Raw genomic sequence first — 24,197 nt, forward strand, 5'->3', positions numbered from 1 at the left:
TCATCAGAGAAGGAACGCCATTCCAGACCGGAAATAACTTTTCGGATTTTGATTAAAGGACAAGTTCGTTTTTTTACACTTAAAGCACTGTTTTCAGATCGTTTCTGATGAAATAGAACGGTTAAGATTGAAATTTGGACAAATGCTGCTGACACAAGAATTTTAGCTTTCTGTGGACCACCTGAGTGGTCAGGGGTGTTCACTGATATGCTCACACAAAAATCGCTGCAAAATATATTTTCCAACGAAAACCTTGTATTAAAAAAATTCTCCCAGGATGGTAGGGGAATACTGATTAATATTCATGACGGAAGTCCTCCCTGATTGGTCAGACCCCCATTGATGGTTAGGTTTAGGGGTGGGGTTGGTGTAGGTTATCAGACCAGTCAGGGATGACTTCCATCATGAATATTAATTAATATTCCCCTATTCATCCTGGAAAAAAAAATGTTTCTGAGTAGCATTATACTGTTTCAGTTTTCTTTAAATGTTTTGAAAGTTAGGTCACTGTGGTGACGATATTTTTGAAGACTGTGACTCTTGTCAACATAGGGGTGAAAACATATTAATTATCCCCTCATAACACTTATTATTTATGTTTCTTTTTACAGATGCCTACTCTAAAGGATTGCTGCATATGCAGGAAAAAAATTGGAGTAGCTAGCAAAACATGTCAACACTGCCATGCTAAGCAGCCATACAAGCAGAAGCTGGAGAAGAAGAAGAAACAGCTTTCCCAAGAATGGATAGACCGGCAAAAAAAAAACTGCAGTGTGAACAAAGTTTATGATGCAACAAATCTACTGGTAGGTTTATATTTCAGATGTTAGTCATAAAATAGTAAGTAAATAATCCCTGATATTTAGCTTTTACACATGTCGTTGTTATATTTATATAAGTTTCAGCAATTCTTTTTTCAGTGCACAACGACTGGGGTGTAACATCTGTGTGTGTCCAGTGTACTCAGGTCTGATAAAGAACTCTAAATTAGAAGTTGCGTCTTGCATTGTTTAGCTCCAACTTCGGGTTCAGGTGTGTTTAAGTGGGGTTTGAGTTAAATGAAGTTCCTAAACGCAAGTTAGGGAGGAGTGAGCCCATCTAATCTTTCAATCAACAGCCTGAGTATATAAGCAGCCGCTTACCTCTCTCTAGCATCAAGCTGTTCCAGTATCCCTCCACCTCCCCAAACTCCACCTTCATCTCCGGTACCTTGCCCTTCAATTATCATATCCTACATTTAGCCACTGGGGGGTATATCAGAGCTCGAGTTGAAGCTGCTTCATCGAGCCCCTCTTCAGTGGACAGCAAGCCAAATAAGTTTAACCTAATATCTGAAAGATTTTATGGGCAAGCAAACTCGTTAAACTCTGGATAGTGGCCCTGCAGGAGCAGGATTGAACACCCCTGAAATAGAATAAAAAGTACTGTAATAGTATCACAATGACTAAACCATTCAAGCTAATTTCTGTCTCTCTATCTCTCTCTCTTATTAGTTTTATAATTCTGTCTCAATGTTATTCCAGATCCACAAGTGGGAACTTTTAGAGAGGTTCCCACTCTTTCTCCTTGGCAGGAGAACCTTGAATGGTTTTTCTGCTGAGTGCTTCTGTCCATGGAAGATGGATACAGAAGAAACTCAGGATGCTTTTCTTACCATAAAGAGGTTGTATGAAAGTCTTCTTAATGGTAATAAACACAAATGTACAATGCATGCAAATTTTCACATATTTAATTGCTTATTAGTGCATCCTAAATTATATATTATTATGATTATTATTTATTTTTATTACATGGCTTGGCTGAATTCCAATGTAGAATGCGGTCTGTTATTTCTTGATCGAAGTATAACAGACCGTTGCCATGAAAAACAGAGCGTTGCTATGGACGCGGAACGGACTATTTTCTTTAGCGGAAGCAATACAATCATTTTTAAATCAATAAACTTCTTTTTTAAATCAGTAATTTGTGTTAAATTATTTATTTATTATGTAGGTAACCATGTAATAAGCAGGATAATGTATAGTGAGCCGGTTGTTATAGTGAATAACAACCCCTTCAGGCTGATTCAAGCTCCGCTTCGCGTCGGGATCCCGATCAGCCTGTCGGGGTTGTTATTCACTATAACAACCGGCTCACTATACATTATCCCTTACTTATTTTTCTTCACCTTAAAAAATTGTATATATAAACAATACTCCCAATCTTTTTTCACAGGGGAAATTACATAAGAAATCTTGAGCAGGGTATTATTTTGATAATGTTAAATTGATATTACATTAATAAATACAATTCATAGGTGGACTTAAACGTAATACAAAATAAATAAAACTATACTTTAAAAACATAATACAACTTTATTTTATTATTTATTTATTTTTGCTGAATTATTATTGAATTATTATTATTACTCTCATGTCCACATCACAGTTTCTTTTATCCAACAGTGGCTATTGCACCAAGCAGTTCTGCAAGTTCTGCAACAAACACCTCAGAGACTCCATCAGCAGATACAGCAGAGTCCACTCATCTGCTCAGCCCTGAGTCTGAAACACCTCTCATTCCTCCTGCATCTTCCTCTTTGGCTCCTCATCCTGTTTTCATCTCATCTGAGTCTAGTCCTTTACCTTCTTCTTCTTCTCTGGCCTCTCCTCTGCCACCAGCCTCAACTCTTTCTTTCAATTCTAAACTGTCCACTGAGCTAGGCAGTCCAGGTCCAGTATCTTCCTCAGGAAAAAAAAGAAAGAAGAAAGCAGACCATAAAGGTATGTGTGGATTTGTTTATTTATTTTTATTTATTTTTACATATGAATCAAAGCTATGTTTGATTTTTGCAACGTGATCACAGTTTTAGAGCTTAAAGAACAGGGCCTTTCTCATTGTTTTGTTTTTTAAAAGACTGGTTTAGAATTCTACAAATGTACATTGTAATATGTTCTTTTGCACATATTGCAACATATTTATAGTAAGCTATTCATTGTTGTGACCATAACATACCCAAGACCTCTTCTTGATTGTTTGTTGAACTTTTTCTTTTACTTTTACAAATTATAACCACATTTTTATGTGTTTCAGAATGCCCCATGCATGATGACTCAACCAGTTTCCCCTACAAAAAAATTTTGAAGAAAAGAATCAGGGAGGTTTGTTTCAAAATACAAAATACTGAAATACTAGTAACAATGGCAATTCTTGATATCAGCATTTACATTTTCACTAGTTAAAATGATAATTCTTGATATCAACAATTGAATTTCTACTAGTAGAAACTATCATTTTTGATATCTGTAATTGTATTTTCACTAGTGAAATGTCACCATAGGCTGCCATTCAAAATCCATTGTTGATATCAAGAAAAGATTTCTTACTAGTTGAAATTCCAGTTTCACATATCAGAAATACAATTCTTACTAGTAAAAACCTTAATTTTTGATATCAAGAATTAAATTGTCACTAGTTTAAATGTCTATTCTTGATAACAATTGAATTGCTACTAGTAACAATGTTCATTTTTGATATCAATAATTGCATTTTCACTAGTGACAATGTTAATTTCTGATATCATGAATGTGATTGTTACTAGTAAGAAAGCCATTTTAGATATCTGAAATAATATTCAGAAATACATTTTCAGATATCAAAAATTAACATTTTTACTAGTAGCAATGTAATTGTTGATATCTAGAATAGACATTTTTACTAGTAACTACGTAATTCTTGATATCAGGAATTCACATTTTTACTAGTAACAATGTTACTGATATCAAATTGATATAAAAAATTATATTTCTACTTACTAGAAATCAATTCTTGATATCAACAATTTATTTTGAATGGCAGCCTATGGTGACATTTCACTAGTGAAAATATAATTACAGATATCAAGAATTACATTTTTGATATCAATAATTCATATCCTGGAAATGAATAAAAGTTAAAACGGCTTGCCATAGTAGCCACTGACTCACTGACAGTCTCTTCTGCGTCGCATTTTAGAACAGCCGACATGACAGTTATCAGCTGAAGCTGAATGTTTTCCCTGGTGTCTACGGTGTGCGCAATATGTGCGCGTGGCCAATAAAGATCATTTGTAGGAAAAATTACTCGCTGGAAAAACAATTCATTCGACTGATTCAGAATCGACTCTCACTTTTGAGAGACAATAACTATTTATATGGTGAACTTTCATATTTAAAACTTTGCAGGATTTTTTTGTTCACTTAGTTCTATGTTACACACTGCATGAAAGGTACTTTTCAAAATTCCATAATAGGGGCGCTTTAACCATAGCAATGGTAGTGTGACAAAAATAAAAACTGCAGTTCCATATATATTACAAAATTGTATTGTATATAGTAATAAAGTGAATTGTGCTAATATTTATTAATTAAAGTTTTTAGTCAACTAGCTATTAATTTCACTTTGTTTATTTTTACTTGAACTTATTTTTTTGTATTTACCGTTCAGCAGATGTATGACTAACTTCATGTGTTGCAAGTAAATGTCTTGAACATAAACCCATGTTTCATTCTGTTTCTGCTAAGGGTCATGCGAAGGTGTTGGTGCAGTGGCATCCTTGCTCTGGATGGTATGCATATTATTTGAAGTTTATATGCTCATGCTGTACTGTAGAAAATTGACAGAACTAAGAAAAAATTTTTTTATAAAAACATTGGAGAAAAAAACATTACATAAACATTTGTTCCGTTGCAACTGAAGTTGCAGTTTGATCAGGACTTCAGACTTCAGTGTAATTAAAAGATAATTTGAAATGTGGTGTGCTTTATCTATTCTTTAATATTTTCCACCACTCTTAGTTTTTATAAAGCCTTTGTTGATAACTGCATTTTTTTTGTCTTGAACAATGAGATTAAAATTGATTTTAAACACTCAACCAAATGAGTGAAAATGTGTTACTATCTGACACATTCTAAGTGCAGTGAGAATAATTAAATCATCTGCTGAATGCATATTTTCAAACAATTACATTATATGGATTACATACCTGAAAACTCTGTCTTATTGTACATAACCAAGATAGTATTTATATTCCAGTAATGAGCATTGTTACTAAACATTTTGCTGTCTTACAGTGGGAAAAAGTGGAAAAACTCCTGGGAGCCAAGAGACCATATTCAAAGTTCATCCTGAAGATAAATGCCTTGTATGATTTGTAATTTTGTCTTTCAGTGTTAAGACATAGCAGTTCTGGTTTATTCCTGTGTTCTGTTGCACAGAACATTATCTGTTTTCTGTGTTTGATGAGTGGACTCATAAAATGTTTTGAAATGTGTCACTGGTTCTGTTCCTTCATATACTCTTGATTTTAAGAGCAAACATATATGCACATTGCACCCTAAATGCATTTAATGATGTTTACTGCTTAAAATTTTAGAAAGCCACTTTATTATTATTAATTTTTATCATTCATCATTACCCTAAAGGACCTATAAGCACACAGTCAAGATTTTTTTTTTTTCTATACTGTGTGTATGGGAGGATAGACCAATATACTTTTGGGCCTTGGGTTAGAACCATCTGCAGCTGGTACTTCCGATCTATGCAGGTAAGAACAAAAGCAGAGGTGTCAAAAGTATTCACATTCATTACTCAAGTAGAAGTATAGATACTAGGGTTTAAAAAGACTTCTGTAGAAGTTGAAGTATCAACTCAAGCTTTTTACTCAAGTAAAAGTACTGGTTTCAAAACTACTTAAAGTATAAAAGTGAAAGTAATGCAAGGAAAAAAATGCAAAGCTTTTTGAAGAGGCCAAATGTCTGCATCTTTCATTAAAGGGATATAGTTCACCCCAAAATGAAAATCATTTACTCACCCTCAAACTGTTTCAATCCTGTATGAATTTCTTTCTTCTGATGAACACAAAAGAATATATTTTGAAGAATGTCAAAAAACAGACAGTGGCTGGACCCCATTGACTTGAAAAAAAAAAATACTATGGAAGTCAATAGTAGCTATTGACTTCCATAGTATTTTTTTTTTCAAGTCAATGGGGTCCAGCCACTGTCTGGTTTTTGACATTCTTCAAAATATATTCTTTTGTGTTCAGCAGAAGAAAGAAACTGGTTTGAAACAACTCGAGAGTGAGTAAATGATGACAGAATTTTCATTTTTAACTAAGTGAACTAATTATTTAACAGAAATTAACTGCTGGCATATGTTTCACATCAATTCTGTCCATCTGAGACGTCTGGGATGATTAACAGGCCTCTCATTTCAACAAGACCAGCCTTCAACAGACCAAGGAATGTTATTTTTCCATGTTTTATGGGGACTTTCCATAGACATGATTTTATACTTTACAAACAAACAGTGTATTCTACCCCCCATAGATTAACCTTATCATCACAGAAAACTGTCTGCATTTTTACATTTTCAAAAAACACGTCTGATTTATAAGCTGTTTTCTGAAGGAAAAAAAAAAAAATCCCCAAAAGGACAAGGATTTCGGATATTGACATCTTTGTGGGGATATTTTGCATAGATATTTTGACCCTATAATGTAGAGTTGCGCGCAAACACACACACACACACTCTTACTCTCTCACTCTCTCTCTCTCTCTCTCTCTCTCTCTCTCTCTCTCTCTCTCTCTCTCACACACACACACACACACACACACACACACTAACGATTATGTTATGTTACGATTGTCATCATATTGTAAAAACGTCTGTCCCCAAATCAATATTTGACGCTATTTGCCCCGTATTCTTGAGCACAGAACTGTTGATTTCTCCCTCGCTTACCGCATCTGTTCCAAATGTGAACAGCCTCTCAAAAGTTAGAAAGAAAACACAAAGCCAATCAGTTATGAAAAACAAATGTGTGTGTGTGTGTTTTACATTTTTCATAGCGGAAGTAGCGACATGGGCCGTTACTATGGAGATGACGCTTTGCGTCACGTGAGCAGAGCAGTTGGCGCGCTGGTCTTCTGTTTTAGTTAAAATATCATCATTAAACAAACATTTTTGTCTTTTCTTAGCATAGATCATATACATGCAGTATAATTATTTATTAGACAGTGTGTGATATTTGATATATTTGATATATATGATATACACAACCCTAGCACGGCCCTAAAACGGAGGAACTACAACTGGGGTGCTGATGTCAACACAAGTACTGAAGAGGGGTCTAGGGAGTTGTAGTTTTTTTTAAAAACCCAGGGTTTTCCCTAAAATTGGAAGTTATAAATACTTAATTGGTGACATTCCAGGGGTTTGAGGGGATGTCGAACACATCTTTAGCATCAGACTTTAAATATTGTCTTGTTCAAAGGGGGATTTTTTATTTTCACACCATAGTCCCCCCCCCACCCCTTGGTGACTATGACTATGACTACTCAACTTATAACCCATGTCAACACCTTTCTATAACAGTTGGTCTCATGTCCGTAACACTTTTTGTCCCATAATTATAAGCCTTCAAATATGCCCTGAGGTTAAGGTTCAAAGGTCAATATCTCAAAGCAGTAATAATATAGAACCTTCAAATTTATATATGTTACTCTCCAGGTCAAGACCTTTCCAGTGATGTATTTGATTTAGCTATATGACAAAGTTTACATTTTGTCACATTTTGGACATGTGCCCTAACAGGCTTATGTTCAGAAAGCACTTTGAGGGCTTCAAGCGTGTGTGTGTGTGTGTGTGTGTGTGTGTGTGTGTGTGTTGTGGACATGTTTTTTTACACCGGTGGGGACTTAAACCTGAATGCACACAGACTCATGGGGACTCGTGTCACCGTGGGGACCTAAATTGAGGTCCCCATGGGTACAAAAGCTTATAAATCATACAGAAATGTGTGTACAGACACACACACACACACACACACACACACACGCTTGAAGCCCTCAAAGTGCTTTCTGAACATAAGCCTGTTAGGGCACATGTCCAAAATGTGACAAAATGTAAACTTTTTGTTTACAAAAACACACACACACACACACATACTGGTATATATGGTTTAAGAGGACAGCATGTAACCACTATGGTTTAGAGGGACACCCAGTGCCTAACACTCTACAAATTAAACAGACATGCTAAACAATGTTATATGGTCTCTTTAAGATACATCTCACTTAAAAGTGTTGTTCAAACTATAAAATCATGGAAAATAACACACCTGATTTTATATGGTTTACGAGGACAGCATGTAACCAATGTGGTTTAGAGGGACACCCAGTGCCTAACACTCTACAAATTAAACAGACATGCTAAACAATGTTATATGGTCTCTTTAAGATACATCTCACTTAAAAGTGTTGTTCAAACTATAAAATCATGGAAAATAACACACCTGATTTTACACAGGCTTCCATGGTCAACTGAATCATGGTTTGCCAGGACATCCAGGTTTAAAGGGACAGTTCCCTTTCGTTCAGTCACTCTGAGTTACGTAAGTGATTGACGAATGGGGGTTTCGCTTGGAAGCCTATCACCTTCGAGATCTTAAAAAACGAGCCAATGGCAAAACTTGAATTTGCATAACACAACTCCGCCCCACCGCGTGGGTATAAAAGGAGCAGCGCGGCAATCTCGCATTATGTTTTTGCTTTGGAGCTGAGTGTTTCTTTACCTCTCTCCACTGCAAGCTGTCTACGAGTTCTAGATACTGTATGAGACGAGCGACTCTTCAACGGTGTTGGTTTCATGGCGTATTCCAGCGAGATCTCTTTCCTGCTGCTGGTCTGTGCAGTGATCTGCCAACAGTGTGTGTTTTCTCCTGTCACCGCGAACACTCGTCCTTCCCTAGCCTCCTCTGTCTGGACGCGGCCTTGCTGCCCCATTGAGGGTATGTCTGTGGTTCACATGATATGCGGGAGGCTGAGCGAAACACGTTCCTCAACACCCCCATATCCTAGGCTGGCCTCTTCTGCGGCGCGTCCCGTCCCAGGACTTTGCCCAACAGTTTTCGCCCACCCAAGAGCAGACCAAGGCCATTAAACATTCTGCCCCGGCGGCCAGCTGCTGCTTCCACCCAGCCGCCGACTCAGCCGCCTCAGTCCACTCACCGCCGAGGACACCCTACTGTGGCTCCCGCTCCTCCCGCCCGGCCCCAGCAGCAGCATTCACCAGCCTTGCAGCCTGCCAAACGGCAGGCAAAGCGGCACTCCAGATACGGGCAGATGGAAATGTGAAAGCTCCACCTCGCCACTCTCATTCCCCTCTGTCGCCAGACTCGTCCTTCCCTGGCCTTCTCTGTCAGGACCAAGCGTGCCGCACAAGCCCTGAAAAGTGAAGCCAAAACGTCTCGATCGCCCCCCGGTGACTGGTCCTAGTATAGGTCATAAGCCCCGCCTCCCCGTGTTATTCAACGAGACGTGAGACCAACTAAACAATTAAATTACACTTCAAATATCTTTTTTCCAAAGGTGGTTTCTTTCATTTGCTGTCGTTTTTATCACGCTGATGTAAGTTCAAGTGTCTGTTTCAAAAATAAGTTGTTTTTTAGTTAGTTACGTGATGTGGTGGTGGAACGTCATGATTGACAGCTGTGATTGACAGGTTCTCTGAGCGAAGTAGTCACTGAAGCACCAACGGACATTTTTTTCGGGATCTTCGGAGGACTGAGGAGATTGTATTTACTTTATTTTAACAAGCCTCTTGTCGTACTGCAATAAATTTTTTAAAAAGTGTGCAGAACTGCGAGAGTGAGGGCGGAGCGTTGATTTCGCGACTTTACTTCCTGCTCATCTGGTCCCGAGATCGCTACTGCGCAGACTCAAGTTCCAATATGTCAGCGCCATATCGGGACACTGGCGGCTTCAGTTCTCATCAATGGAAGAGAGCGAAGGGGCGTCGTCCATCTTTTTTTACAGTCTATGGTCAGGACGCAGCCTTGCTGCCACATCATGGGTACATCTGTGGTTCACATGACCCCGCTGGTTCAGTTTTTGGGAGCCTGGCTGGAGCTTCGTAAGCTGTCCCGCTGGCTCGCGAGAACCATCAGGCTCGGCTATGCATTTCAGTTCGCAGTCTCCTCCCTGAAAGCAGGGAGTCTGCTATACCATGGTGGGTGGCAATGCCCGTCATGAGTGCAGAGGTCACCACCCTACTGGCGAAGGGTGCGATCGAGACCGCCCCTCCAGCCGAAATGTTGTCCGGCTTCTATAGCCCCTACTTCATTGTACCCAAGAAGAGCAGTGGGTTACGCCCAATCCTGGACCTGCACATTTTGAATATATATACAGGCTCACAGGCTTCCATTCAAGATGTTGACAGCCATACGCATTTTTGAATGTGTTCGTCCGTTGGATTGGTTTGCAGCGATCGACCTGTAGGACGCATACTTTCAAGTCTCCACTCTTCCTCGACACAGACCGTTTCTACGGTTTGCTTTCGAGGGGCAGGCATACTAGTACACGGTACTTCCATTCAGGCTAGTGTCTCCTTGCATCTTCAAGTCGTTGAGGCACTCCTTGTGCCACTCCGGCAACACAGGGTTCACAACCTGAACTATCTTGCCCATCTGGGCCTTCAGGTCAACTGGGAGAACAGCAAACTTTCCCCCGTGCAGAGGATCACTTTTCTTGGTATGGAAATTGACTCGGTAGCCATGTACGCACAGCTTACGAGCGAGCGCGTGTAGTCACTGCTGAACTGACTCTTGAGTCAATTCAAGGGCAAGAGTGTGGTTCCACTGAAGTTATTTTAGAGCCTCCTGGGGCATATGGCATCCGCAGCGGCTGCCACGCCACTCTGCACCGTTTACGTTTGCTCAAGGACCAACACATACTAGTCCGTTCAGACATCATGGCGACAGTAGTGTATATCAACCAACAAGGTTGCGCTCCCGCCGTATATCACAACTCACCCTTCACTCTTATGGAAACAGAAGCATCTGAGGTTGCTTTGAGCCATTTACAGTCCGGGAGAGCTGAATTGTGCAACCGCAGGCTCTCACGATTTCGGCCACTTCCCGGGGAATGGAGACTTCATTCCCAGACGGTTCAGCTGATTTGGGAACAGTTCGGCGAAGCACAGGTAGATCTGTTTGCCTCCCCAGACACTTCCCACTTTATTCCCTGACCGAGGGGACCCTCGGCTTGGATGCACTAGCACACAACTGACGGCTGCATGTGTGTGTTCTGGACAGGACGCGGCAGGTTTGAGTACCCTACCACCTCAGGTGGTGGCCACCATCACTTCTGCTAGGGCCTCCACAAGACACGCCTATGCTCTGAAGTGGAACCTCTTCATCACCCAGTGTTCTTCTCCATGTATACCATGATTGTGTTTACACAAACACATTTGATAGAGAGGAACTGTTGGTTATAGAACTACATACACAAGTCCTGCTAAACCATGCGTCCTTGTAAACCATGATTGTGTTTACACAAACACATTTGATAGAGAGGAACTGTCGGTTATAGAACTACATACACAAGTCCTGCTAAACCATGTGTCCTTGTAAACCATGATTGTGTTTACACAAACACATTTGATAGAGGAACTGTCGGCTATAGAACTACATACACAAGTCCTGCTAAACCATGTGTCCTTGTATACCATGATTGTGTTTACACAATATTAATAGGGAATAGGTAAGCAGTGTGAATAGAAGAATAAAATAGAAGACAGATAGAAAAAACTCATTTACATACTTGTTGCTTGTAAGCTAGGGAAGCAGTTTGATTTGACGGTCACTTACTGAATTGTGATAGATAGACGATAGATAGAATAAACTCATTTACATATTCGTTTCTGATTTGACGGTCACTTACTGAATTGTGACAGATAGAATAGAAGATAGATAGAATAAACTAATTTACATATTTGTTTATTGTAAGCTAGGTGTCACGAACTGCTCCAAGACACGAAGGTTAGATCCAAATGCAGCTTTATTGGCTGGGGAAATCCAGAGGCGTAATCCAACGTACAGGCTAGGGTCATACACAGGCAGGCAGTCAAAACAAAGAAAGAAACAAAACAAACAAACAGGCAGGCAGGCAGGCAGGGACCAGAGGCAAGAGAGTAATCCAGGGAACAGGGCAAGATATCAAAAACCAAGAAACAAGAAATCCAGGGAAACGCTCAGAAATGCAGTGTAACACTTAACAAGACTTCGCGGTGAGTGAATGAATGAACATGGTATAAATAGACTGAGACTAACAGGATGATGTGACACAGGTGAATGCAATCAGTGATAAGTGATGATGAGTCCGAGCAGTGAGTTATGGGAAATGTAGTTTGTGAGTGATAATAGTCTTATGTGGAGTGCCCTCTGGTGGCTCTCAAGGGCACTCCAGCTGGTGACCGTTACACTAGGGAAGCAGTTTGATTTGACGGTCACTTACTGAATTGTGACAGAATAGAAGATAGATAGAATAAACTCATTTACATATTCGTTTCTGATTTGACGGTCACTTACTGAATTGTGACAGATAGAATAGAAGATAGATAGAATAAACTCATTTACATACTTGTTTCTTGTAAGCTAGGGAAGCAGTTTGATTTGACGGTCACTTACTGAATTGTGACAGAATAGAAGATAGATAGAATAAACTCATTTACATATTCGTTTCTGATTTGACGGTCACTTACTGAATTGTGACAGATAGAATAGAAGATAGATAGAATAAACTCATTTACATATTTGTTTCTTGTAAGCTAGGGAAGCAGTTTGATTTGACGGTCACTTACTGAATTGTGACAGAATAGAAGATAGATAGAATAAACTCATTTACATATTCGTTTCTGATTTGACGGTCACTTACTGAATTGTGACAGATAGAATAGAAGATAGATAGAATAAACTCATTTACATATTTGTTTCTTGTAAGCTAGGGAAGCAGTTTGATTTGACGGTCACTTACTGAATTGTGACAGAATAGAAGATAGATAGAATAAACTCCTTTACATATTTGTTTCTTGTAAGCTAGGGAAGCAGTTTGATTTGACGGTCACTTACTGAATTGTGACAGAATAGAAGATAGATAGAATAAACTCATTTACATATTCGTTTCTGATTTGACGGTCACTTACTGAATTGTGACAGATAGAAGATAGATAGAATAAACTAATTTACATATTCGTTTCTGATTTGACGGTCACTTACTGAATTGTGACAGATAGAAGATAGATAGAATAAACTAATTTATATACTTGTTTCTGATTTGACGGTCACTTACTGAATTGTGACAGATAGAATAGAAGATAGATAGAATAAACTCATTTACATACTTGTTTCTTGTAAGCTAGGGAAGCAGTTTGATTTGACGGTCACTTACTGAATTGTGACAGATAGAATAGAAGATAGATAGAATAAACTAATTTATATATTTGTTTCTTGTAAGCTAGGGAAGCAGTTTGATTTGACGGTCACTTACTGAATTGTGACATAGAATAGAAGATAGATAGAATAAACTAATTTATATACTTGTTTCTGATTTGACAGTTACTTACTGAATTGTGATAGATAGAATAGAAGATAGATAGAATAAACTCATTTACATATTCGTTTCTTGTAAGCTAGGGAAGCAGTTTGATTTGACGGTCACTTACTGAATTGTGACATAGAATAGAAGATAGATAGAATAAACTCATTTACATATTTGTTTCTGATTTGACGGTTACTTACTGAATTGTGACAGATAGAATAGAAGATAGATAGAATAAACTCATTTACATATTCGTTTCTGATTTGACGGTCACTTACTGAATTGTGACAGATAGAATAGAAGATAGATAGAATAAACTCATTTACATATTTGTTTCTTGTAAGCTAGGGAAGCAGTTTGATTTGACGGTCACTTACTGAATTGTGACAGAATAGAAGATAGATAGAATAAACTCCTTTACATATTTGTTTCTTGTAAGCTAGGGAAGCAGTTTGATTTGACGGTCACTTACTGAATTGTGACAGAATAGAAGATAGATAGAATAAACTCATTTACATATTCGTTTCTGATTTGACGGTCACTTACTGAATTGTGACAGAGAAGATAGATAGAATAAACTAATTTATATATTTGTTTCTGATTTGACGGTTACTTACTGAATTGTGACAGATAGAATAGAAGATAGATAGAATAAACTCATTTACATATTCGTTTCTGATTTGACGGTTACTTACTGAATTGTGACAGATAGAATAGAAGATAGATAGAAAAAACTAATTTATATATTTGTTTCTTGTAAGCTAGGGAAGCAGTTTGATTTGACGGTCACTTACTGAATTGTGACAGATAGAATAGAAGATAGATAGAATAAACTAATTTATATACTTGTTTCTGATTTGACGGTCACTTACTGAATTGTGACAGATAGAATAGAAGATAGATAGAATAAACTCATTTACATATTTGTTTTTTGTAAGCTAGGGAAGCAGTTTGATTTGACGGTTACTTACTGAATTGTGACAGATAGAATAGAAGATAGATAGAATAAACTCATTTACATATTTGTTTTTTGTAAGCTAGGGAAGCAGTTTGATTTGACGGTCACTTACTGAATTGTGACAGATAGAATAGAAGATAGATAGAATAAACTAATTTATATACTTGTTTCTGATTTGACGGTCACTTACTGAATTGTGACAGATAGAATAGAAGATAGATAGAATAAACTCATTTACATATTCGTTTCTGATTTGACGGTCACTTACTGAATTGTGACAGATAGAATAGAAGATAGATAGAATAAACTAATTTATATATTTGTTTCTTGTAAGCTAGGGAAGCAGTTTGATTTGACGGTCACTTACTGAATTGTGACATAGAATAGAAGATAGATAGAATAAACTAATTTATATACTTGTTTCTGATTTGACGGTCACTTACTGAATTGTGACAGATAGAATAGAAGATAGATAGAAAAAACTCATTTATATATTTCAAGACACTTTAAAGTCCATGCCAAAGAAGACATGGATATAGCAAAGGCTCTGAGTTTACCTGCAAAATCGAAAATAAGAAAACAACTGCTTGAAAAATTGAGAAACAGAGGCAACTTCAACCACAACAACAATGTCCTTAAAAAGGGAGAAGGTACATTAAAAGTAAAACGACGAGCATTTAAAAACACAGGTTCAACCCAGAAGAAATATGAATACTGCTTGTATTGCAAGGGAATGTTTTTTGCTAAATGAGCTGTGGAGGCACATGAGAGGATGCAAGTCCAAACCAGCTAAGATAGATAAAGCTACTGAGGGCAGACAGAGAGTCCTCACCATTGCTGCAGTGGCCAAATCTTGCTTCTCTGGTAAAACAGAGGAAGGGTTAATGAAAATATTGAGTAAAATGAATAAAGATGAAATTGCCCATGTTGTGAGACATGATTCTGGCCTTTTTCAATTTGCTCAGTCCCTATATAATCGCCACGGATTGCACACTTCAAAGCATGAATACATCCGCCAGAAGGTCCGTGAGCTTGGCAGATTCATGATAACACTGCGTAAAAAAATGCCCATCTGCATCTCTGGATGATGCCATGAAGCCAGCAAATTTCATGAATGTCATTCAAGCAGTTAGAGAAACTGCAGGGTTTCATGAAAATACACATTCTTTCCAAATTCCAAGCTTAGCTTTAAAAATCGGACACTCCCTCTTAAAAGTTAGCGAAATTATCCAATGTCATGCTCTTATTGCTGAAAATGCAGAGTTGGCAAGCAGTGCAGAAGCATTCCAGAAACTGTACAAATCAAAGTGGTCGGAATTCATATCTACAGTAACTCAGCGTTAAGCACCATTAATGATTCGAAATACAACAAGCCGACCAAAATGCCACTCACTCAAGACATTGAAAAGCTTAATGACTATTTACAAAGAAGTGCAGAATCGGCCTTCCAGGAACTTAGCCAAAATACCCCAGAGGGCAACTATGCATGTCTCACCAAGCTAACAATGACCAGGATCATCCTGTTCAACAGACGACGGGTTGGAGAGGTCTCCAAGATGCCTTTAAAAAATGTCTCCAAAGAGAGGACACTTACACATCTGACGAGCTGGGTCTTTCAGCTTATCAGAAGAGCTTGTGCAAATATTTTACACGAGTTGAGCTAAAAGGAAAAAGAGGACGAAAAGTAGCTGTTTTGCTCAACCCAGACATCACAAAAGCTCTGGAAATGCTTATTGAGAAGCGGGCAGATTAGATAGCTTACAAGAAACAAATATGTAAATTAGTTTATTCTATCTATCTTCTATTCTATCTGTCACAATTCAGTAAGTGACTGTCAAATCAAACTGCTTCCCTAGCTTACAAGGTTCTCCACACACAAAGCAAAAATTTTGCCCTGCTTTGGCAAGTGTTGATGATGTTTGAGTTTCTGAATAGCTGTCAGGAAAATCATTTTTTTGTGTTGTATCTTGAACTTCTGTGTAGTCCATAGAAATAGGCTCATCTGGTGTCGTTTCATCTGGTGTCGTTTCTACATGTATTTTACATGTAATTGATGCATCAAGTGGACTACTGACTGGGTTTTCACTTTCAATGTCTGTGTCATTATCAGATGCAGAACAGGGGGGACATATTCCTCTCCAGAGGACCTTTCATCCCCCTCACTTTCATCAGCTGATCCTGATGTATACTGAAGAAACAGTGTAGTAGATTTATAGAATTAAATTTCATATGCATGCATAGAAATGTATTAAATATATTTTAATGTAATTATTTATGGTAATTGCTTACATCATTTTGCAGTTTTTCAAAACATTTTGCATGCCATACAGTGAAGCAACCTGAGAAGTAAAAATCATTTAATCAGTTCAAATCAGATCTTCAAATATGGTAAATGTAATTTGATTATTTCACAATAACAAACTGTTCACCATTCATTGTTGTTGAGAACTGGACTATAATTTAGTGTTATTCAAAATATCTAGAAAAAAATCCAGACAATTTAAAAATTACCTATACATTTGACTCCAGACCACTTTAGAGAGGAAAATGGTCCATGGCAAGCAAGACACTTCTCAAAAGAGGACAGTTGTTCAGGTTTTATAGTGTGTTTCTTACAAACTGAAAGAAAGCAGAAAATAAACACTTTCACTTTTGAAATTGATAGATTCAGCTAATGTCCTTAGCTATCCTTGTCAGGATAAATCACACTGAGAGGGTGATTAAACTCAACAAAACTTTATTGAACACTAGGTGTGTGAACCTTGACTGGTGTCACGATTTGATTAGAATAGGATTATCATGTCAACAATTCGGTTCAATTTAATATCACAATGCATTGATGATGTGTTGCATGATTTTGATTACATAAACTGAATTTGCGTTGCATGATTTTGACCACATTTGAAAGAGGGTTGCAAACCAACATGAGGAAAAAAGGTAAAGTGTGGCTCTTACCTGATGTACCTTGAGCAGGCTCATCGGCTTGACTGAATTCTTTAGGGTGCCAATGGGCTGGATCACGCTCTGGAGTGGCCTCATGGGCTGGATCACGCTCTGGAGTGGCCTCATGGGCTGGATCACGCTCTGGAGTGGCCTCATGGGCTGGATCACGCTCTGGAGTGGCCTCATGAGCTCGATCACGCTCTGGAGTGGCCTCATGGGCTGGATCACGCTCTGGAGTGGCCTCATGGGCTGGATCACGCTCTGGAGTGGCCTCATGGGCTGGATCACGCTCTGGAGTGGCCTCATGGGCTGGATCACGCTCTGGAGTGGCCTCATGGGCTGGATCACGCTCTGGAGTGGCCTCATGGGCTGGATCACGCTCTGGAGTGGCCTCATGAGCTCGATCACGCTCTGGAGTGGCCTCATGGGCTGGATCACGCTCTGGAGTGGCCTCATGGGCTGGATCACGCTCTGGAGTGGCCTCATGGGCTGGATCACGCTCTGGAGTGGCCTCATGGGCTGGATCACGCTCTGGAGTGGCCTCATGGGCTGGATCACGCTCTGGAGTGGCCTCATGGGCTCGATCACGCTCTGGAGTGGCCTCATGGGCTGGATCACGCTCTGGAGTGGCCTCATGGGCTGGATCACGCTCTGGAGTGGCCTCATGGGCTGGATCACGCTCTGGAGTGGCCTCATGGGCTGGATCACGCTCTGGAGTGGCCTCATGGGCTGGATCACGCTCTGGAGTGGCCTCATGGGCTGGATCACGCTCTGGAGTGGCCTCATGGGCTGGATCACGCTCTGGAGTGGCCTCATGGGCTGGATCACGCTCTGGAGTGGCCTCATGGGCTGGATCACGCTCTGGAGTGGCCTCATGAGCTCGATCACGCTCTGGAGTGGCCTCATGGGCTGGATCACGCTCTGGAGTGGCCTCATGGGCTGGATCACGCTCTGGAGTGGCCTCATGGGCTGGATCACGCTCTGGAGTGGCCTCATGGGCTGGATCACGCTCTGGAGTGGCCTCATGGGCTGGATCACGCTCTGGAGTGGCCTCATGGGCTGGATCACGCTCTGGAGTGGCCTCATGGGCTGGATCACGCTCTGGAGTGGCCTCATGAGCTCGATCACGCTCTGGAGTGGCCTCATGGGCTGGATCACGCTCTGGAGTGGCCTCATGGGCTGGATCACGCTCTGGAGTGGCCTCATGGGCTGGATCACGCTCTGGAGTGGCCTCATGGGCTGGATCACGCTCTGGAGTGGCCTCATGAGCTCGATCACGCTCTGGAGTGGCCTCATGGGCTGGATCACGCTCTGGAGTGGCCTCATGGGCTGGATCACGCTCTGGAGTGGCCTCATGGGCTGGATCACGCTCTGGAGTGGCCTCATGGGCTGGATCACGCTCTGGAGTGGCCTCATGAGCTCGATCACGCTCTGGAGTGGCCTCATGGGCTGGATCACGCTCTGGAGTGGCCTCATGGGCTGGATCACGCTCTGGAGTGGCCTCATGGGCTGGATCACGCTCTGGAGTGGCCTCATGGGCTGGATCACGCTCTGGAGTGGCCTCATGGGCTGGATCACGCTCTGGAGTGGCCTCATGGGCTGGATCACGCTCTGGAGTGGATTCTGTTGTGTTAATAGAAGTTGTGTTGTGTGATTTTGACTAAATTCAAGAGGGCTGCAAACCAACATCAGGAAAAGAAAATAAGAAAAGCGGTGCTCTTACTTAATGTACATAAAGCGGGCTCATGGGTTGGAGCAGATTCTACTGTATGTTCTTTGGCAGGAACGGGCTCTGGAGCTGATTCATGGGCAGGAGTGGGCTTTGGAGAGGACTGTTTTCAAAATATATTCAAAAGTATATTCTTAATACATAATACCCAGATAGCAGACAGACGTCAATTCAACATTGATTTTTAGTTGTAAAGGTCTGTATCAGTTAGGGGTGTAACTGTACGAGTATTCGTGTTGAACCGTTTGGTACGAGGCTTTCGGTTCGGTTAGTAGCCTACATTATTTTGTATTTGTTAACATTAGTTAGCTTAATGCACTGTGTGGAGTAACATAAAAATACAGGGTTAGGGTTAACTAAGATTAACAAAGATTAATAAATACAGTAACAAATGTATTGCTCGTGGTTCATGTTAGTTAGCCTAATACATTCACTAATGTAAACAAACCAAACCACATTTAACACCTCTTAAAATGAGAATTTAGTTTGTTACCTCAATAAATTTAGGGTCATTCCTATTTTATTTGCGTACATTTTAATCATTAACATTAAAAACACTCTTTTTACGACTAAAATAACAGTAAAGGGTAAAAAAAAAACTGAATCCCCAAAAATTAAAACAGAAAAAACGGAATTTGCGAAAATTAAAATGGAAAAAACGGAATTTGGGAAAAAATAAAACGGATTTTATAGGGCCCTATATAGGGCCCTAGTTTAGGATGTTTGCATGGAAGGATTGTACAGGGAGAATACAGATATAAAATCTGCTGACTCGTTAAGTGATTCTTTCCCTCATTAAAATCAGATAATTTCAAATTAATTCTAAATACTAGGGAATACCAATATGGTGGCACAGTGGCTTCCCTATTTATGGTGTCATGAGCAATCCAGTCATTTATATAGATCAGTGGCGTGAACGCAGTTTGATTTTGGGAATGCTGCTAGTTATTATCAGGAATAAACAGTATCTAGAATGCAAACAACATGTCTGGATTTTAATTAGAGAAATGTTAATTGATAAACATACATTAGAATAAATAAAATTACTTACCTTTCACATCATTTATAAAAACAGCTTGGATACAATTCTTGTCTCTACTCTCCTGTATATAAAACAAGGCCTCTTCAATGGGGGTACGTCCGCCCTTTGATCTCGTACAGATCCTTGTCACTAAATGAACAAAACATTGAAGATTAACATCTAAGACTACATGACATTCAACAAAAACTTTTAAATGAATAAAAAAAAAAAAAAAAAAAAAAAAAAAAAAAAAAAAAAAATATATATATATATATATATATATATATATATATATATATATATATATATATATATATATATATATATATATGTAGCTATAGAATTACACCACATGTCCTTGTATACCAGTGATGCGCGGGTTGATCCGAAATGAGCGGGTGCCTGCGGTCACCCGCGGTTACCCGCGGTTACGAGTCATCCAAAAATATTTTTAATGATATTCGGGTCGCGGTCGGTCGGGTCGTTTGAAATAAAGATGCCAATTAAACCTTTGTCATTTATATAGTTCTAGACACAATTTTCTATGAATACGTTTTAAATTTAATTTACACTTTATTGGCTGAATAACTGGCGCGAAGATGACGCACGAGCTCAGTCTGCAGGTAGAGATGGAGGCGGCAAGAGAAAATAGGTGAAGACTGGGGAGTGGAAGCTCCGCAAATACACAAATAGAAAGAGCAAAGTGTGGGAGACATTTGCCGAAATAATGAAAGATGATGACCAAAGTGCTGGCTTTGTCATGTGTAGGCTACTTCTTGCGATGCTATTTACACATTTGATAACCACAAAACTGGCACGACCAACCAGGCACGGCACCAGGATTCCAGTTTTGGATAAGCCAGACCAATTGTGGGTGGGCCTTAAATTAAAAACGTTAAATAAAATAAAAATAAAAAAACGTTATCCAATCACTGCTTAACCTAATAAAAAAATATTGACTAATATAGCCTACTGTTATATTATCTGTGCGTATACATAATATAGATTTTAATAGCTTGATGCTCTTTAAATATTGTGTTTGTAAAATTTCAAAATTTACATTGTAAAAGTAAATCCTCGATCGCTCTCCATGGTTCTGACCAAAGAAGAGAGCTTTGGAATCTCCATTATGCATATACCTGGGCTGCATTTTCCGATAACATTGTCTCTTAGCGCGCTGCGATAACTTAACTAAAGGTATACTACCAGTAAAGGTATATCATTGCTAGGCGTCTTCAGGGCTATCATCCACTCGTGAGGCAGAGGCGCTGACGCCCTCCTAGCAACGGCGCTGTTTTTGGTAAAACATGATTTTGACGACTTCATTAAGTTTTGTTTTATAGAAAACTCTTTTTAAAAGATTTTCGTTTTGTATAAATTGTATCTTAATTTTGATCAATGTTTTATCAATCAATTGCCCGTATTTATTAAGCAAATATATAGCAGACAAAATAAGGCGCCGGTACGCGATCACTGCATGTGAACTGGAGGGCGCTGAAACTCAGCTTGTGCCTCACAGATTTGAGAAATATAGGCTATATATTACAGAAAGCTTGAAATGTCTACTTTTAAACGAAAATATTCAAACCAAAATAAATAGGCTATACTCTCTGATTATGTAGGCTAATGTGCATTTCTCTCTGGCGTTCATGGTGAGTCCGCAATCTCCGCATTGTCAACTTCATCTTTGCAGCGACACAGAAAACACCAGTTTATTACTAAACAATTAAATGTCTCCTTGCTAATTTAGACACATTCATAATCATTACTTTAACCGGTTCTTTGTGGCAAGCTTTATGCGTGCGGTCATTACGCTTATTCCTGTAGGCTAGCCTATTTAAGTAATTAATTTAATATAAAGGGGCGATTTGTCCACGAATGGCTTAAATGAACAACTAGTCGACTAGAAAAAAAATTAGTCGGAGGCAGCCCTTATTCCACATATTTTCGAACCAGCAGGCCATCTGGGTTGGGCGAGCGACCGTGAGCGGAGCGGAATATTCAGAAATGCGCTCTCCGCTCACGAGCTCTGATCGGAACAAACCCGAACCTCACTGTCTGCTGAACTTGCGCAGAAACATCAAAATAGACATAGCCAGCAAAATTGTTTTTAAAACTAAACATTTTGACTATTTTAGTACAAATTATGAGCTTATATTGACGATTTTTTATAATTCTTGACAAAATTAGAATATTAAGTTATATTAAGACGCTACGATGAGCATTATAGCTACTTTAAAAAAAAATGCGGGTCAGGAAGCGGGTCGGGTACAATATTTTCTTTTTCGTTTTTTGCGGTCCGAGTTGCGGGCGGGTTAGTTGAAAACGTCGGTCGGGTGCGGTTTGTTTATACATTGACCCGCGCATCACTGTTGTATACCATGATTGTGTTTACACAAACACATTTGATAGAGAGGAACTGTCGGCTATAGAACTACATACACAAGTCCTGCTAAACCATGTGTCCTTGTATACCATGATTGTGTTTACACAAACACATTTGATAGAGATGAACTCTTGGTTATAGAACTACATACACAAGTCCTGCTAAACCATGTGTCCTTGTAAACCATGATTGTGTTTACACAAACACATTTGATAGAGAGGAACTGTCGGTTATAGAACTACATACACAAGTCCCGCTAAACCATGTGTCCTTGTATACCATGATTGTGTTTACACAAACACATTTGATAGAGAGGAACTGTCGGCTATAGAACTACATACACAAGTCCCGCTAAACCATGTGTCCTTGTATACCATGATTGTGTTTACACAAACACATTTGATAGAGAGGAACTGTCGGCTATAGAACTACATACACAAGTCCTGCTAAACCATGTGTCCTTGTATACCATGATTGTGTTTACACAAACACATTTGATAGAGAGGAACTGTCGGTTATAGAACTACATACACAAGTCCCGCTAAACCATGTGTCCTTGTAAACCATGATTGTGTTTACACAAACACATTTGATAGAGAGGAACTGTCAGCTATAGAACTACATACACAAGTCCTGCTAAACCATGTGTCCTTGTATACCATGATTGTGTTTACACAAACACATTTGATAGAGATGAACTGTCGGTTATAGAACTACATACACAAGTCCTGCTAAACCATGTGTCCTTGTATACCATGATTGTGTTTACACAAACACATTTGATAGAGAGGAACTGTCGGCTAAAGAACTACATACACAAGTCCTGCTAAACCATGTGTCCTTGTAAACCATGATTGTGTTTACACAAACACATTTGATAGAGAGGAACTGTCGGCTATAGAACTACATACACAAGTCCTGCTAAACCGCATGTCCTTGTAAACCATGATTGTGTTTACACAAACACATTTGATAGAGAGGAACTGTCGGTTATAGGGCTGCACGTTTTCAAGTTTTTCATTAACCGTTAACCGAGGCCCTTAGCGGTTAATACTCGGTTAACCATAGTGTGCGCGCCGCAACCCCGAGATAGGCGTAATTTGCGGGTGGGACATGTCCCCACCACTATTTTCTAAGGTCGATATTGTCCCCACCACTTTTGAAACATCTCGCGGCACGAATACCAATACAAATAAACAAAACATCTCCAGTTAACTAGCAGAGCATTCATTTCGTTCGTTTTTTTTTTTGGTGATCTAGCTCTGAAATGTTTTGTTTTTTTAAATCAAGTGATCAAAGTGCTCGTTGCCGCTGCGATCGAGAAGGGTCTTGTAAAATGTGCTGAGGTATTATTAATTCGTGGCCACGAAACAATTCACCTGAATATTAGTGCTGGGCGGTTTGACCAAAAATCCACATCACGGTTTTTTTCTAAATTAAACCGGTTTCACGGTAAATGACAGTGTTTATTTTTTTTTTTCAAGCATGATGGGTGTTAACCACATTTTCTACTGAGTGAGAGAGGAAATACTGCAGTAGATTAACTTATAATGCCCTATTTTATTGTCATGAGTGAATGAAAAAATCCACACTAATATTAATAATACAGGTTTGCAAGGCTGTTTACAAAGAGGTGCCAGCAGGACGCGCTTTAGGAGCGGCAGAAATAATGGTTTCCCCGGTAACGGAGTCTGTACTCAAAGCAGCAACGCTGCTTTATCAGGAAAGATAAAGAAAGATTCAATCGTAATAACAAAGAAACT

This window comes from Squalius cephalus (assembly GCF_949319135.1).
Source record: "Squalius cephalus genome assembly, chromosome: 4".
Classification (NCBI taxonomy): domain Eukaryota; kingdom Metazoa; phylum Chordata; class Actinopteri; order Cypriniformes; family Leuciscidae; genus Squalius; species Squalius cephalus.